This window comes from Protopterus annectens, chromosome 14.part0, assembly GCF_019279795.1.
Source record: "Protopterus annectens isolate FY-2018-M chromosome 14.part0, PAN1.0, whole genome shotgun sequence".
NCBI lineage: Eukaryota > Metazoa > Chordata > Ceratodontiformes > Protopteridae > Protopterus > Protopterus annectens.
In genome coordinates this window covers 187,148,328-187,164,681 of record NC_056748.1, presented here as the reverse complement: position 1 = coordinate 187,164,681, position 16,354 = coordinate 187,148,328, and the positions used below count along the sequence as shown (strand labels likewise).

The following is a 16,354-nucleotide window of genomic DNA, read 5'->3' as shown; positions in this document are numbered from 1 at the left end:
AAGGGTGAACAGTCTGAACTAAAATGTAAATCACTCCTGCCCAAAGTAACTGAGACAGGTGACTACATATATCTACGTTCTTGCTTCTTTTTGAAAGGAGTTGCTGAAGAAGCAAACCCACTTTTTCCAAGCAAAACCTCCTTAGGAGCAGGCATCACTCATTAGTTAGGTAAAGGAAATTCCCTGCTCCTTCTCCCAGGAATGACAATACTGGTTCTCCCTTGCACAGCAAGGGCCTCCAACAACCACAGAGGACATGTTTAACCCCCACAGTCCAAGGTGCCAGTACAAAAGTACAGTTGTGTACACCTACCATAAATGCAGATGTTCGAGTGTATTCACTCTTGTAGTCCTCACATATGGGTTATCCAGCTCCCAGTAGCCCTCAGTCAGCCCGAATACCAGAGTCCTTGGTATATGATGTTGGCTGCCGCTGGTTGTAAAACTGGTGTCAGTACATCAGGTATAAAGGGAGTTAATCAACGCCTTTTCCTCAGTTTTTCTTGCCTTAACTGTCAGGAGCCCCCCCAAAAAAGGCTAATCCGGGAATGGTAGCACCCTGGACACATGCCATACAAAAAATAAAAATCTATAATCTGTGCCTTAGGAAAAAAGGGGGAATGGGGGGGTTGGGAAACCAGGACTGCAACAGTGAATACACTTGAACATCTACATTTATGGTAAGTGTACAAAACTGTACTATGTTCTTCATGTTTCACTGTTGCAGTCCTCACATATGGGTTGATTCCTAAAGCCTAGCAAGAAGACAAAGGGTGGAGGAAGGATCACAGATTAAAGGTTGGTAAGGAGGCCCTGCAAAACTACAGAGGCAAAACCAGCCCTGGATTTAGAAAACAAAGGTAGATTGTAATGCTTTGTGAAAGTATGGACAGAAGACCAAGTTAGCTGCTTCTAGTATGTCCTTAGTAGGCACACCTCTCAGAAAGGCTGCAGAGGTAGACGCTGCTCTAGTAGAATGGGTCCTAATACCCTGAGGGGGAACCTTCCCATGCTGCAGGTAACAAAAGTGAATACAATGAGCAATCCATTTGGAGATGGTTTGTTTTGAAATAACTTTACCCTGACCCCCAGGAGCAAAACTAACTAATAACTGTTCTGATTTTCGAAAGCATTTAGTCCTAAGCAAAGTCTCAGCTGTCTATGCACATCAAGAGAGTGCAGAATCCCTTCCTCTTTATTTTGGGGAGTGTTGAAAAATGTAGGCAGGTGAACAGACTGGTTAAGGGTTAAACTGGAAACCATCTTAGGCATAAAGGAGGGATTGGTTCTCAGAGAAACACGATCAGAATGAAAAATGAAAGGTTCTACTGCCATTAAGGCTTGCAGCTCAGATACCGTTCTAGCTGAAGTAATAGCTAAAAGGAAAGCAGTCTTCCAGGACAGAAACTTCAAATCTGCAGAGGCAGCTGGTTCAAAGGGAGGCAGAGTAAGTTTTTCCAGGACAAAATTAAGATCCTAAGCAGGAGTGGGAGCTCTTCTGGGAAGTCTAAAATTATTAGCTCCCCTCAGGAACTGCTTCATCAAGGGGCGAGAAAAAATGTGTTGCTCAAAAGAACAATGAGCTGAAATTACTGAAGTGTGAATTTTGATGGAAGAAAAGGAAAGTCCACCTTAAGCAATCCTGCTAGGTAGTCAAGAGTGAGTGAAGGAGAAGGATGAGAAGAGTCTTCTCCTTTAGCTAACATCCAACAGCAAAATCTCTTCCATTTATCTGCATAAGATTTTCTTGTGCTAGGCCTCCTGTCCTCATGAAGAACGTCAACCACCTGTTGGGAAAGATTTAAAGTATTAGCCAGGCAGTTAAATGCAGAGTTAGAAGATGAGGATGAAGGAACTTTCTCCCTCCCAGAACCAACAGATTTCTTTCCAGGGGAAGATGCCAAGGCTGAGCCTGGGAAAGGCTGCAAAGTAGGGGATACCAATGCTGCCTGGGCCAATGTGGCGCTATCAGAACAGCCTTTGGTTTTTCGTCCCTTATCTTTAGCGGCACTCTGGGAAGAAGAGGCAGAGGAGGGAATGCATAAACTGAGAGATGTGTCCATGGGAAAGACAGCGCATCCATCCTCCAAGCTTTGTTGTGAACCTCCCTGGTGCAGAAGGTTGAAAGGAGATGACTGGTGTGACAGGGGAAAAGATAGACTTGTGGGGTGCCCCAATGATGAATAATGCGATGGAAAATGTCCCTGTTCAGTTGCCACTCATGAAGATCCAGAACATGTCTGCTCAAATGATCCACCAAGGAGTTTAGCCTCCCTGGAAGATACTGGGCTATTAGATGCAAGCCCATGGATGCTGCTATGGACCATAGTCTCATGCTTTGTCTGCACAAGGGGTAAGTCCCCCCCTTGCTTGTTGATGTACCACATGACTGTGGTTTTGTCTGTTTTGATCAGCCGAGTCCCAGGGTAGAGTAGGTCCTTAAAAGCCAGCAAGGCCTACTGCACTACCATCAATTCTTTTAAGTTTATGTGCAGATAAATCTGCTGGGTGTTCCAAGTCCCCTGTATGCCCCTGCCCTCCAGATGAGCCCACCATGCAACATCTGAGGCGTCTGTGTTGAGAATCTGGCTGGCAGGCGGTGGGCGGAAAGGCAGACCCTTGTTCTGAGAACAGGCTGTCACCCACCACAGGAACTCCATTTGCAGACAGGGAATCAGGGGAAGAATCAAGTCTAAGTCCTGTGTGTGTTGACACCAAAGACTCTTGAGGTACCATTGAAGTTTACTCATATGCAGCTTTGTATATGGGATCATTAAAATACATGAAGCCATGAACCCCAGTGCTTGCAGGAATTGCCTTGCAGCGAGCTGGGTAATGCTTGCCAAGTTCATAAAGTAAGCGGAAAGATCTTCTTGCTTCTGTTGAGGGAGAAATACCATATGGGTGTCTGTATTCAGACTCGCTCCCAGGAAAACCATCTCCCTTGTAGAAACCAACTGTGACTTCTTTTCATTGAGAGTGTAATGCAAAGAGGTGAGAGTGTTCTTCACGAAATCCAAATCCTTTTCTAGTTGTGGGGAGTTTGCTTGAATGAGACAGTCATCCAGGTAAGGATAAATTTGAATGTTTCTCTGCCTGCAAAAAGACATGGCTGGAGCCAGGCACTTCGTAAAAACTCTGGGAGCAGTAGATAAGCCAAAGGGCAATGCAGAGAATTGAAATTGTAGCTCCCCAGCCCTGAAGCGAAGGAACTGCCTGCAACTTTCCCTTACTGGGATGTGCAGATTCACCACCTTGAGCTCCAAAGTTACCAGCCATGAATCCTTGCCCAGCATTGGTAGAAATTGTTGAAGGGTAAGCATCCTGAACTTGGGAATCACCAGAATAGTGTTTAGAATGGACAGATCCAGAATAGGGCGCCAAGCCTTGAATAAAAACCTATGCCTGCCTGATTTGCAGGAACTGGCTCTACAGCCTCCATAGTCAGTAGAGAAGAAATTTGAGTTCCTACCTCTGCTCTGAGAGTTCTGGGTATATCCTTGTAAAACAGGGAAGGTGTGAAAGTAAAACTTGTAACCTTGGCTTACTATATTGAGAACCCATTTGTCATTTGTGATGATAGACCATACCTCTGTGAACCTGGCTAACCTTCCCCCCAAAGGAAATCCAGGGTCTGCAGAGGTTGGCACAAGAAGGCCGGAGTCATTGAGAATGTTTGCTTTGAGAAACTGGCTTTGAACTCCCTGATTTAGCAGAAGAAGATTGCCATTGTTTAGACCTTTGAGGGGCAGAAGCCTGGCCTCTGGAAGATCTGAAACACCTAGGCCTAGAATGACCCTGCTTGCCAGGATCAGGGAAAAGACCATTTTTTGAAAGGATAATGCCTACTAAACCAAGGAGGCTGAACCTGAAGGAAATCGTTTACAGCTTGCATAGATTTTGCCTTATCCTCCAACTTCTTTAGTACCTCCTCAGCCTTATTACCAAAGAGACTGTCCTTGTGCAAAGGAACATCCAGCAATTTAGATTTAACTGTTTGAGAGGGAGGCTGCTCTCTGAGTCAAGCATGCCTTCTAATTACGGAACCAGTGGTTGCTGCTCTGCAGGAAGCCTCCAAAGTGTCAAAACCACAATGAAGTGAATGCTTATTAACTAAAGTGGCAGAATTCAGTAAGTTTTGTAAATCCTTGTTCTCCGTCATAGAAGGAATATATCCAAGTTTAGTCTTAATAGCCTCCAAAGTATGCTGCTGATACTTAAGCATGTGAAAAATACAATTCATGGATCTAATGGCATGAGTTGCAGAGGCATAAACTTTTTTACCCCACCTGTCTAAGGCCCTAGATTCTTTATCAGAAGGCACAGGGTTTTTAGCTATAGTAGCCTTAACACCCTTGGGGTCTTGGGAAATAATTTCTGGATCAGCAGAAGGATTTTTAAAAAGGAATTGATGAGATTCAGGAACCCTGTAATACTTATCTGGTTTTCTTGGGGCAGGGGGGACAGAATTAGGAGTTAAAGAATTTTCCATGAAAACATCATCCACAACTTCCAAAACTGGAGGTATAGCCAGAGGTTTATGCTGTGGCAAATCTAAAAATTGCCCGATTATTTTCTTGGACTGTGGAAAATCCTGACATACCCATTTAAAATGCTCCCTAAGAGTATTCAAAGTATCCCCAAAGGAAACATCTTCTGGAAGGGAGGCAGAAGGGATACAGTCTTCGGCATCAGAATCCTCAAAGCCACAAAAAAGTTGAGAATTTCCTTCTTTACCAGCAGACATACTGGAAATCTCAGAATCTGAGGCAGACAAAACATCAGGAAATAATTCCCTAGTTCTCTTTCAAGGGGGAGGGGATGACAGCCCGTAATCAGGGAAAGAAGATCACCAGCCATCTTAACCAACTGGGACTGAGGTACAGGAGGGGAGGCCGACGCCTGCTTGTGAACAGGTTTGCGGCTGGAAGGTTTACTAGCAATCTGGAGGGACTCGGGAGGCCTAGCAACAGCAGAAATCTGAAATAAGGTAATTGGTCTGGTTCAGGTCTCTTGTCGAGAAGAAGTGGCATCAGAAGCCGGTGCCTGCAAAGCGTCTCCGGACCCATCTGAGGTGGCGACAGGCGGTGGGTCTAAAGACTAAATAACAGACTGTGTCATGGAGGACTCCGTAAAGGTCTCGGCAGAGGCTTGTGGCTGAAAATCTGCGGACTGCAGGGGCTGTGAAAGCGCCTCACTGAGTACCGCTGTGCTGACAACCAATTTCACCGGTGCGTCGTCACGTAGATTTAACCCTAGGCCTGTCGCGGTCCTTGTCTTTGCATTTCCTAGGCATATCCGAAGTCGGGAGACCAGAAGATGCCATACCGATGAACTTAGGCCAAACTCCGAAATGCTTATATAAAATCTTAGCTCTACGATGTATGGTACGCGGGTTAAAAGAAGCACACAGATCGCAGTTAGAGACGTTGTACTCAAGGCCCAAATAAGTTATACAATAGGAATGGAAATCTCTGTGCAGAATCTGTTTTCCACTGGCAAGACAGTTATTAACTTTATCTGACATTCGTTAAAGCAAGAAAAGAGGGTCCCCTACTGGGTACTTACCTGAAGGCATCTTCAACTTGGTAGTTGGAAAGCGAAACGAAGGTAAACGGCCAACCGGCACTAGTGCGAATTGCATCTGCTTCGGGCTCTGTGGCAAGAAAGACTGAGGAAATGGCGTTGGCTCTCTCCCTTTATACCTGATGTACTGATATCAGTTTTACAAATGGCGGCAGCCGACATCATATACTAAGGACTCTGGTATAGGACTCTGGTATTCGGGCCGACTGAGGGCTACCGGGAGCCGGATAATCCATATGTGAGGACTGCAACAGTGAAACACGAAGAACATCTACACTGCAGAGAGCCAAGGAAAAAGATGAATTGCTGGAAGAACTAGAAATGGCCACAGCTGTTACCCATCTATAACTGAGGCACTTTAGCAGCCTGCTTTAGTGGCAAAAGCTGTTTATTAATTTTCTTTTTCTTGTGGCTACTAGAAAGAACATCCAAGGAACCGGCAGTCTGTTCTATGATAAAGCAGAAAAATATGTTTGATTCTCATGGAAGCAAGGCAGCAGTAGTCAATAAAACAGGCAAGTGGTTATAATGTCACTTTTTCACTAAAAACACAGTAAAAAAAAAAACACTTTAATCACTCATCCCAGCTCACTGAAACATAAAAAAACAAAACTTTTACAAAGGAAAAAAAAAACAGTTTTATATTGGTTTTAACAACTTTATTCCCCACAAAAGTAAAAAGTAATGCAAGTTACTAAAAGTCACATGATAGTCTGTAAAAGGAAGTTATGTCTTTCCATAATGTTCCATCTGTGTTGTTCATCTTCTTTCATTCATCACAGATGGGTTCAGTTCTGAACCCTCGGAACTGAGTCGGCCTCTTTACCAAGTTCACACCAGCCAGAAAAAACTCTCAAACTAAGTCTCTACTCAGAATGCCCTTCTCCCTGTTACTTCAGATTGAGTTTGCTAGAGAAAGAGAAGTAAAGCCAAAGCCACTTCTGCGCAAAAACCCTAGGACACCACTTAGACCCAAAGTAGCCTTTGGAGGGGGAAGGAGGGTGGGAAGTGATGAATGAAACAAGATGAACAGCACAGATGGAACGTCATGGTAAGACAGAACTTCTTTATCTGATGTTGTTAATCTTTCCATTCATCACTGATGGGACAGAATCCCAAACTACCTTGAGGTCCATGGGTGGCCCTTATGGAAGAACATTCCTGAGTACCACTGAGCCGAAGGCAGCTCTCCCTCTGGAGACCAAGTCCAATCTGTAATGATTGATAAAGGTATGAGGCATAGCCCAAGTGGCTGCTGTGCAGATGTCATCCATGGAAGCCATGGAATGAAAGCTACAGATGTTGCCATAGATCCAGAGGAGTGAGCTTTAACTTTTGGCATAGGTTCGTTATTGTGGGAATAGATGAAATGTATGCAGTCCCTTAGCCATTTAGATAATGCAACCTTGGAAACAGCCTCTCCCATTCTGGGCCCAGAAAAAGAGATGAAAAGCTGTTTGGATTTACGGATAGGTTTGGTCCTGTCTAAGTGAAATCTCAATTGTCTATGTACCTCTAAGGAGTGAAGGCAATACTCTCCATTCAGAAAGAACACAGGTAAATCAGTGGTCTGGTTTATGGAGAATTCAGAAACAACTTTGGAAAGGAAGGATGGATTCGTCTGAAGTGATGCTCTGTCTTTATGGAAGATAAGATAGGGCCTCTTGATACACAAAGCCTGTTGCTCCGAGACCATACTGGCAGATGTGATGGCTACTAAAAACAGGGATTTCCAAGACAAAAACTTTAGGTCACACTTCGCAGCATGTTCAAAAGGTTTTTGTGTCAAAGACTGAAGGACTAGAGTGAGGTTCCATGGGCTGTCTGACAGGAGGTCTGATATGGGAGGTCCCCTTGAGGAAGGCCTTGCAAAGGCGTAAAGAGATAAGAGGAGTACCATCTATACCATTGTGGAAATATTGCTGCTAGGTGTACTTGTACAGTAGAGGCAGAGGCTCCATTATCAAAAAACTTAGTCAGGTATTGAAGTACCGCAATTACTGGAGCCGAATAAGGGTTTAGCCTGTTATCCTTAGACCAGACGGAGAACCATTTCCATTTATCCTGATATAGTCAAATGGTGGATGTTTTATGAGAGGGCAGAATGATGTCTTGAACAGATGAGGAGAGATTTGCTTGCCTAGCAACTAATGAAAGTGGAGATACCAAGCAGTCAGCTTGAGACTGGAAAGATCTGGGTCACTCAACCCTTGGGGGTGAGTAATTAGATATGGTAGAGGGTTCAGAATCCATGGTGTGTATATTAGGTGAGGCCAAAGAAAGGGGAACCAAACTTGTCGAGGCCAGAAAGGAGCTATGAGGATCACCTTGCATCTCAACTGAAGAGCTTTCTTGAGAAATTGTGGAATCAGGGGGGGATGGGAGGATAAGCGTAAAGAAGTCCCGTGGTCCAATCATGGATTAGAGCATCCCTCGGTGACTCCCCCTCCGGGGGAAGTAGGACGAAATAGCTGCTGCACTTGTTCGATGGGGAGGTGAAGAAATCGGAGCAAGGCTGGCCCCAGTGGCTTAAGATTTCTGTCGCCACCTCGGGGTTGGGAGACCACTCGCGAGGCATGAGGTTGCATCTGCTCAGTTTGTCTGCAATCATGTTGGAGCTCCCCGGGATATGCATTGCTATCAGAATGCAGTTGGAAGCTATCGCCCACTGCCAAATTCTCAAGACTTTGCAACATAAGGGGTAGGACTTGGTTCCTCCTTGTTTGTTGATATACCAGACCACTGACATATTGTCTGACTGAATCGCAATTGTCAAGGAAGGGAGAGCCAAATGAAAGGACTGCAACGCTAACAGCACAGCTCTCAGTTCCAGAACACTGATATGCAGGTGGGCCTCTGAGATGGACCATGTGCCTTGGACTGTCTTCCCCTGGAAATGGGCCCCCCATCTGATCAGGGAAGCTTCAGTGGTCACGATGGTTCTAGGCTGAGGGATTGGAATGGGCGACTCCAAAATTCTACGTCTGGCCTCAACCACCAAAGAAGGTTCTGTTTGCAGGAGTTGGTTATTGTAATCTGGTAATAGAGAGGGTGATAGTTTGGGAGCCACTGACAAAGGAAGAGCAAGTGCAGGATCCGCATATGTAGCTTTGCTAGAGGCACTATCAGGATCGAAGCTGACATAGAACCTAGGGCCTGAAGAACTTCTCTTGCTGAGACTTTTGTTTGAGAGAGTATCACTCAGAGCTGAAGGCTCAAACGGTGGAGTCTGTGAATTGGAAGTAATACCAGAGAGGACTGAGTATTGAACACTGCTCCAATGAACTCTATTCATTGTGTAGGAGTAAGGTTTGAGTTCTCCCAATGTATCATTATTCCCAACATTTATGCCAGAGAGAGAGTATAAACGCAGTGCTGTTACCAGAAGATGCTTGGTGAGGGCAGTGAGGAGCCAGTCATCCAACTATGGAAACACCTGGAATCCTTGTAGTCTCAAGTGAGCTGTGACCACTGCCATGCACTTCGTTTACACTCTTGGGGGCTGTAGAGAGACCGAACAGCAGGGCGCAAAATTGATAATGACTGGCCCTAGCCAGAAGCGAAGCAGACTCCTGGAGAGTTTGTACATTTTGATGTGGTAATAGGCATCCCAGAGATCTATCGAGCACATCCAATCACCTTCCCTTAAAAAAGGGAGAATGGACTGAACCGTGACCATCCGGAATTTGGTTTGGGTGACAGACTTGTTTAAGCTGCTGAGATCCAAAATGGGTCTCCAGTCCTCTGTCTTTTTTGGCACCAAAAAAAATCTTGAGTAGAATCCGGATCTGTGTTGGTCTGGTGGGATGGGCTGGATGACTTGGTTTGGCTGACAAGAAAGGGGAATGGTGTAACCTCTGGTGATGATACTTTGCACCCAATAATCGGTGGTAATGGACTGCCAGGCAGCTTGGTGCAGAGAGAAACGACCCCTGACTGCTTCCAGAGGTAAGCAAATGGGCTGCTCCTCAGGAGCGCTGATAAGGCTGTCCAGAGAAGAAGCCCCTGGAGCCTTGGTTATGGGGACCCCCTCTGCCTCTGTAGGGGCATCTTCCGGAATTATCCCCTCTATTCCTGGGGGTATCATCACCACATGCAGCACAGAAAGGACCCTGAGATTTTTTGTGCCACATTTTCAGACTCCTCTGATTCCTGGAGAAGGTACGTTGAGGACTGGAAAACCGTAAGCCTACAGCAGACAGGGTCTTTCCATCTTGCTCGCACCAGGCTAGCGTGTCCTTTACTTTGGAGCCAAAAAGGGAAGAAGCTTCGATGGGAGCATTCAGAAAAGAAGACTTGAAGGGGTCTGCGAGGGCAGGACACCTCATGACAATGCCTGAACCCGCTGCTCTACCTGCCCCTTTGGTCGCATGTGAAAGCAACCTCATGCAGGAGTTGGATATCGATTCCAGAGTTGCGAGCTGAGAGGCCACTTTCTCCCTGACCTCGTCAGACAACTGTCCTGCTAGTGTCCCAGAGAGTTTGGAGATCAAGTCCCTCTGGAGCCTCGTGAAATGTGCCAAATAGTTCAGGGACCGTATGGCAAAGGTTCCTGATGCAAAAACATGCTTCCCAAGTCTGTTCACCACCCAGGACTCCCTGTTGGGCAGATGGACAGTGGGACTTTCCCCAGCTAAGTCCTTCTTCATGGCCGCCGCCGCCACCTCCACAGCATCGACTGGTAACCCTTTGGACCAATGGGGGTTCTCCTTGGGAGGGGAAAGAATTCTGTCTGGTCTCCGAGGGATCACCTCAATGGAATCAGGATTCTTCCAAGCATGCTGCATGACAAGCTGGACAAGTTCATCGGCAGGCAGAGTCACCCAAGAGGTAGAAGGCTGGGCATGGAAAGCCTGCAGGAACATGGACTCCTCAGACAAAGGCATGGAGAGCTTCCAGTCACCTCTCTGCTTAAGTATTTCCAGGATGTCATCATCAGGAGGCGACTGAGGGGACCCGTCACCATCATCGTAATTCGTGTCTTCAGTTAAGGACTCCTCGGGTGAGTCCACGTGCTTCCTCTTGCATGTCCTCTACCAAGGGGGCTCCTCAGTGGGGGTCTCAGAGAAGGACTCAGAAGAGTGGGTACCCTGAACAGGGGAGTCTTGCAGCTTTTCTGCCTGGTGTCCCAGGGAGGTGGTCTGTGACAGCTGTAGCTCAGGGGGCAAAAACTGCGGTTCCAACATCAAAGGAGTGCTGCCAGAAGCAAAAGCCCTCTCCATCGTGTGGAGGGCAGGCCCACCTGAAGAGGAATAGAAGCCGGAACAGAGAAAGACAACCTCAGAACTGGGGTCAAACCCCGCTCCAACAAGCCTGCCTCCATGGGTGGAGCCTTAAACAGGATTGGTGCGGAAGTGGCTATCGGCACCGAGGAGAAAGACTCCATGCCACGGGTCGAAATGCCTGTCCCCCAATCCCCAGATTGAGGAAGGACTGGTTCCGCAGCAACTGAAGACCAAAGGGGTAAACTTGGAGCCAGAGTGAGATGCACTATAGGCGCCGAGGTGGTGGGTTCAAGAAGGATGTCGCAGGAGAGGGCTTCGGAACCGGAATGGTCGAAGGAAGAGTGTAAGATGGAGTCCGTGGATAAGTCAACCCAAATCCTCCAGGTGGATGGGTTTTAGAAAGTGTGGGTACACCCCTGGGCTAACAACAGCTGGTCCACAAGACGCACCACATCATGTTCAGACAGGCTTCTGGTGGATCTAGTGGATACTCCGGATGGAAAGTCAGGATGTTCAATGAAAGGTTATACACTTGGCCCAGAAATTGATCTACGAAAGGGGAGTATCGAGTCCATGGTGCAAGGTCTACCAGCACCATCTCAAGTTTCGATACCGGTAGTAGAGGGGTCAATTCCACTTAAGTCGGTACACGGCTCGGTGCCAAAGTGGCACTCAGAGCCGAACGTCAGTTCCAAAATGGTAGCTAACAAGGTAGTCAAACGTGTGCCCTGAGCCAAAGTGGCCACAGGGGCTGAAGTCAAAATAGGCATAGTAAGGTCTATAATCGGTGCCGGGGGCAAGACTGGTGCCAAAACTGGCGCCAGTATCGAAGGTTTCGAGATGCTTGGAGCTGAGGAAGACGGAGCCATAGAGGCAGACTTATGCTCCGAAGACAACTTTGGAACCTTAGATTTTACAAGCTTACCCTGATCACCCGATGGTGAGGAGGGAAACAAGTGGGACCTCTTTCTGTCTTTAGTAGGAGGGGTCGTGACCTCCATCACAGAAATGGCCTCTGAAAAGGGAGACTTGAGTAACCCCTTCAGAATCAGTTTATTTTTGTGTTTACTAGGTGTGTGTTGACTGAAGCTCTGACAAATGTCACACGGAGGCTGCACCGAAAGATGGGACACTCCCAAACAGTACACACAGTCATCATGAGAATCACTATTAGGTAACTTGCCATTACATGAAGCACAGTGCTTAAAACCTGAAGTACCCTTCTTATCAGACATGTTTAGAATGAGGCACTACAGGCCAACAGTATGATCCAGTTAGTCAAACAACGTTCAAAGAAGTTGCAATTATCAATACAGATGTGTAGAGAAGAAAGAATACACCTTACTAAAAACCAAAGCCAATAAGTGAAACAGAAATAACAATACCAGCAATGGTATTGAAGGAATACCACAAGAGTAAGGGAGGAAAGGCTGTACCAGCAATGGTACTTAAAAGTTTTCCAACAGTAAAAGGTAGAGTACAGAAGAAAAAAGTAAGATCAGACAGAAGAAAACACTCTAGAAAAATGAATCGCTCAATAAAAATATGAAGATTTAAAAAAACTTTCACACAAATATCAAATAAAAGTTCACTTAGCTGAGAGCTCAGCTGAAAAGTGGCTTTACGGCTATGAGGTAAACGAGATCTGAGGTAACAGGGAGAAGGGCATTTTGGGTAGAGACTTAGCTCGAGAGTTTTTTTGGCTGGCGTGAGATTTGGTAAAGAGGACAACTCCATTCTGAGGGCTCAGAACCGAACCCATCAGTAATGAATGGAAAGAAGATTAACAACATCAGATAAAAACTTTCCTCCTAACAAAACATAAATAATTTCTCAAAGTTCAATTCTAGTCATAAAAATAACAACTGGAATTTTTTTTCCATGAAGGGAAAGTACAGTTGTATAAAATCTTACCATAACAGTAGATAACCAACTTCACACTACTGCAGTATTCTTTACTCTTAGGATATCCTGCCAAGGATAGCCTAATGTCTGGCCAGTATACCAAAGTCTTTACACCTTACAGGCGTTGTATGTCAGATGTATGTCCTATGTGCAAGGCATAAGGTACATATCTGACATGCCAATGCCTAATCCTTAGAACTGAAGTGCCCCAGGAGAACTGGAGGAACCCCAGAAAAAGTAATAACATGGACATCCAAGAAGGGAAGAAAGAAATAAGGTTGGAAGGAGAACCCCCCCCCCCCCCAGCCAGAGATAGGGCAAAATAAAATAATAGGGGTCCGGAGAGAGGGAAAGAATACTGCAACAGTGAAAAGTAAGGTGCCTACTATTAAGATATTACACAACTGTGCCATCTGCTTCCTTATCATTGTTGCAGTATTCTTTCCTCTTGGGAGAGTACAAAAGCTACAGGAAAGTATAGGATGAGGAGGAAGGCATAGAAGAGCCCTCCACAAACCACTGAAGGATGACCTGGTAAAATCCACCCAGCCTTGGAAATAATATCCAAATTGTAATGTTTGGTAAAAGTGTGACTAAAAGAGCAAGTAGCTGCTTTCAAGATGGATCCAGTATCCAGACCCTTAAAAAGCACTAGAAGAGCCACTGCCCTTGTAGAATGAGTACAAACAGAAGAGGAAACTGCTTGCCATGAAAAGAATAAAAAAATAGCCTTAGAAATCCAGGATGAGATTGTTTGCTTAGACACTTCCAAACCTAATTTCCTGTCATGACAGGAAACAAAAAGTTCCTTGGATTTTCTGATTTTTTTCTATCCAAGTAATATCTGAGCTATGTAAATCCAAGGTGCACAGTACCCTCTCAGTAGAAGTCTGTGAAGGAGGAAAAAAGAAGGGAAGATAAATGGACTGATTCAAAGAGAAATCATTAACCAACTTGAGTAAAAAAGAAAGACTGGTGTGAAGAGACACCTGGTCCTTGTGGGAAAAAAACAAAACAAAAAGGTGGACCCGCCATGGGTACTTGAAGTTCAGAGACCCTCTTGGAAGAAGGAAGGCCCAGCAACAATACAGTCTTCCAAGTACAATGCTACAAGAGAGGAGGAGGAATAAGAAGAAAGACAGGCTTAAAAGGGGGCCGAGTCAAATTTTCAAGAACAAAATTAAGGTCCCAAGAAAGAGGAATAAGTTTTCTTGGAGGCCTGATATGAAAGATGCCTTTCAGAAATTGCTTCACTTTGAAACAGGAAGCCAAACGTAGACTCAGAGGCCAACAGGCAGAAGTGAAGGAGAAGAATATGCCAAACCAGCATTGCGCAACTCACACAAATAAGGAAGAACTGTAGGGACCCCCACAGAAAATGTATCCAGGTCATGCTCAAGACACCAAACAGAAAATGTCTTTCATTTAGCCACACAGGCCTTTCTACTAGTGGGTTCTATGGCATCCTGAAAAACCCAAAGCACATCCTCAGAAAACTGGTGCCTATAAGGAAATAAACCCCTATCACCAAAAGGGTCTACTGAAGTGTGGACAAGGGAGGGTAAATGACAGACCCCCTGTCTTCTCTGGGAAGAGCCACTCTGCGAGCTAACTTGTAATGATTACCCTGGTTAGGTGAAATAGAAGAGGGAAGCAGTGTTGTCTGGGTCAAAAGGGAGTTGCCAGTAAGATAGTGGGTGTGTGACAAATGATCTTGTGCAAAGAAAAAGAAAGGCACACAGAAACATCTCCTTTCAAGAAAAAGACATGGTGTTCAGTCTTCAAACGAAAGGACTTGGCACTATGGAACACAACTGAGGAGGCTGTCTGTTCATTAGGGAGAAAAAAAGATCTATCTGAGGAGTACCCCACCAATGTACAATATCCAGAAAAAACTCAAAGAGAAGCATCCATTTGTGAGGATTTGCCCTGGACCTGCTCAAGAAATCTGCCACTAGATTATGCTCTGAAGAAATGTAAACTGCCTGAAGAACCATGTGATGGCAGACTGTAAAATCCCAAGCCTGAAGAGCCAGCCTGCATAGAAGATAAAATTCTGTGCCCTCTTAGTTGTTAATGTAGCACATGACTGTGGTATTATCTGTAAAAAAAAAAAAAAAAACTTCAGAGGGAAGCCAAAGGGGGTAAAAGACCTGAAGAGCTAGGAGTAGAGCCCTCGCCTCTTTGATGTTGACATGGTCTGTCATCCGTTGATTGGACCAAAGACCCTAGACTTTCAGATTGTTGTAGGAGTCTCCCCAGCCATGATCTGTAGTATGGTTCCCGAGTAGGAAAAGGAACCTGAAAAGGCAGATCTGGAGTTAGGGAAATCTGATGAAGTCACTAGCAGAACTCGAGCTTGAGATAAGGTAAGAGAGGGACCAGATACTCCAGAGGGTGGCAGTGCTGAAGCCAAACAATCTTGAAATACCACTGAAATCTCATGTGTTTGGCAAACGGAAACTTAGGTGTGCTGGATTCCATGTATCCCAACAAACCTCAGAGAAATTCCCTTGAGTGAAGGAGTGGAAGAGGAAACTGGAAACAAGCAGTCAAAAAAGGACTGTGGGAGGCAAGCGACAAGACAACATTGGGTTGTTCTGAATTCTGCACCCAAAAACTCTTGGTCCTGAGAGGGAGTCAACATAGACTTTTTGAGATTGAGGATGAACCCACACTATCCAGAAGTTGCACAGAAGCAGGAGCTGTTGAGAGGGGGCTTGAATTCAAAGGCCATCTAAATAAGAGAATATCTGAACTCCCTAAAGTCATCAGAAGGCTACCACAGGGGGCAGACATTTGGTAAATACCAAAAGAGGTGTAAACAGACCAAAAGGTAAAGCAGAGAACTGATAATGAGAGGAAGGAACAGAGAAAAGTGAAAACTTCCTGAAGAGAGGGTGAACAGGCAAATGGCTGTAAATGCCTTTCAAATTCAGAGATACCAGAAAAGCTTGGGAAAGAAAAATAGGGGGAAAGTGCCTGAAAAGACAGAAACCTGAAGGAAAGAACCTTGAAAAAGGTACTGAGAAAGGCTAAGCCTAGGATAGGCCACCACTAGCCCTCCTTTTGGGGAACCAGAGACATTCTGGAATAAAAACTTGCTCTCTGCTGAGCCAAGGAGCAGGTATGATGATTCTCTGTTTTACCAGATCTGGCAGAACCAAAGGTAAATGAATATGACAAAAATGAGTCTGAGGAAGGGACTTACAAGCCATAAAATAACCATGTTCAATGATGGACAGAATCTAGGCATATATGGATATCTGTTGCCAAACAGGAAAAGAAAGGGTTAGCCTAAGGGACAGAGGAATGTAGTCAAGGGGAAAAAGAGGCTGGATATCAGATGCAACCAGATTTGTCAGGAAAATAATGTTTTTCGTCTCCAAAACTCTGAATAGGTCTTGGAAAATCTGCTTAGTATCCCTCTTGCTTCTAGAAAATTGTTTAGACGAACAAGATTTTGGTGGATAGTTTCTCTGAAACTTTGGTAAAGGGGACACAAAAATTTGCTTCAGGTACTGTACAACCTTGTCCTTGTCATGGAGAAGTTAAAAAAATTATGCAGCAGCAGTGCCAAAAAGATTCTGGTTGTCTAAGGGAGTATCTATAAGCTTAGCCTTAATATCCTCAGGTAA

At 45.2% G+C, this 16,354-nt stretch overlaps 1 protein-coding gene across 1 annotated transcript in view; it reads right to left on the bottom strand.

The window, feature by feature from the left end:
• The window catches only part of XPNPEP1 (X-prolyl aminopeptidase 1), a 1,046,907-nt gene that overhangs the window by 30,750 nt on the left and 999,803 nt on the right, over positions 1–16,354 (bottom strand). The window lies entirely within an intron of this gene.